A 1807-nucleotide genomic window follows, 5' to 3' on the forward strand; every position below is an offset into this window, starting at 1 on the left:
CATTGGCTCTTCTACCCTTGGCCGTTCATAGCCTAGCATTTTGTATTATAAGTAACCAACCCAAAAACAGTTGGGCAACAATTTCTTCCCGAGAGAATTTTGTGCATAAGTAACCTTTGTCGTTTGTGATGGGCATTATGCTCCAAACACTCTTTAAAGGAAAGTCATGCATGTTCCCCAACGAGCACGCAACCCAGTTCTTCTTCACTGTTCTTATAAGGTACTGCAAAATTTTGAGTATATTCGTGTAGTAATATGATCATTCTTGTCCCTCATACATGTCAGTAATAAAGTTCAAATTTTCAATAGTACAAACTTATTTGAATTCATGTGCATTTATTCTTCTGTTGCATCTACTTACCTGTTTTCAATCTCTGTTTTTCGTTGCAGTAATTTATAATAGCACCTCATGGCTTACAGCAACATGGCAACAGCTTATAATAGCACCTCGTTGCCTGTATTTTATGAATATTCCCATAAAACGTTTTCATGGAGTTTCAAACTCATCAGGGACTTCTATTGGCGACCATCTGGCTGCTCGTGGTCTTTTGTCATACAGACATCTGGTCGTATCATCTGCTAGACAATCAAACACAGATGTCCAGTTGGGTAATCTGGCTGATCAAGCGGAGAAGGTTGTTGAATTCGCTTTCAAGGAGTACATGCTTTCCAAGGCACTGGCAGTGAATGAGGCTCTGGATAAGGCTATCCCACTGAGTCATCCCAAGAAAATATATGAATCGTCCTGTTCTGTGCATTGCAGCTTGTGAGCTTGTGGGAGGGACCCAGGAGCTGGCCATGGCAACTGCGTGTGCAATGGAGATGATCCACACAATGTCTTTGATTCATGATGACTTGCCTTGCATGGACAATGATGATTTGCGCAGAGGTAAACCTACAAACCATAAGGTCTTCGGGGAAGGCGCCGCTCTTGTTGCAGGGGATGCACTTCTTTCATTTGCCTTTGAGCACATTGCAGTGTCCACGAGCAAAACGGTGGGGAGTGAATTGGGTAGAGCAGTCGGTTCTCAAGGGATTGTGGGTGGCCAGAGTGTAGATCTTGCGAGCGAGCGGGATGCTTCTGTTGACCTTCACACTCTGGAGTGGATTCATATTCATAAGACCGCAGTGCTATTGGAGTGCTCGGCTGTCTGTGGGGCGATTATCGGTGGCGCTTCAGAGGATGAAATCGAGAGAATTCGAAGGTTTACCCGTTGCGTGGGGCTTCTATTCCAGGTTGTAGATGACATACTCGATGTCACAAAATCGTCAGAAGAAATTGGGAAGACGGCAGGAAAAGATTTGGTTAGTGATAAGGCCACTTATCCGAAGCTGATGGGTTTGGAGAAAGCAAAGGAGTTTACTGTTGAATTGGTGAAGAGAGGTAAGGAGGAGCTATCTTGTTTCGATCCAACGAAGGCTGCACCTTTGTTGGGTCTTGCAGATTACATTGCACTCAGAGAGAACTGAAAAGCGTTCTTGAATGTCTATGTGTTATGTATCCGTTTAGCATCTGCTAAACTTCAATAATGGTGCCATATTTATAATGATTCTAATATGGATGGATGCTTTAGATTTCTTCAGTTTCAAAATATTATATTATTATTAATATTTTTGATTTTAGGTTTCTGTTAGGTTTCTGGGATTTATAATTTAAATTTAAATGTTACCAAAATATTTTTGGTGAAAATGATATAAAGGAAGATTTTTGTGATTCATCTTCAACACCAAAATCTACGGACTTTATTTTATATATATATATCCTCATCATTTTATCAAAAACTAAGTCTACAGAAATTATAAATCT

The 1807-nt window shown here is 40.7% G+C and overlaps 1 pseudogene; it reads left to right on the top strand.

The window, feature by feature from the left end:
* Positions 1-409: 409 nt before the first annotated feature.
* On the top strand, positions 410-1567 carry LOC149246788 (geranylgeranyl pyrophosphate synthase 7, chloroplastic-like; annotated as a pseudogene).
* Positions 1568-1807: the final 240 nt, after the last annotated feature.

Source organism: Pinus tabuliformis, chromosome 7 (assembly GCF_031772625.1).
Source record: "Pinus tabuliformis cultivar Carrire ecotype Pingquan chromosome 7, CPIR1, whole genome shotgun sequence".
Lineage (NCBI taxonomy): Eukaryota > Viridiplantae > Streptophyta > Pinopsida > Pinales > Pinaceae > Pinus > Pinus tabuliformis.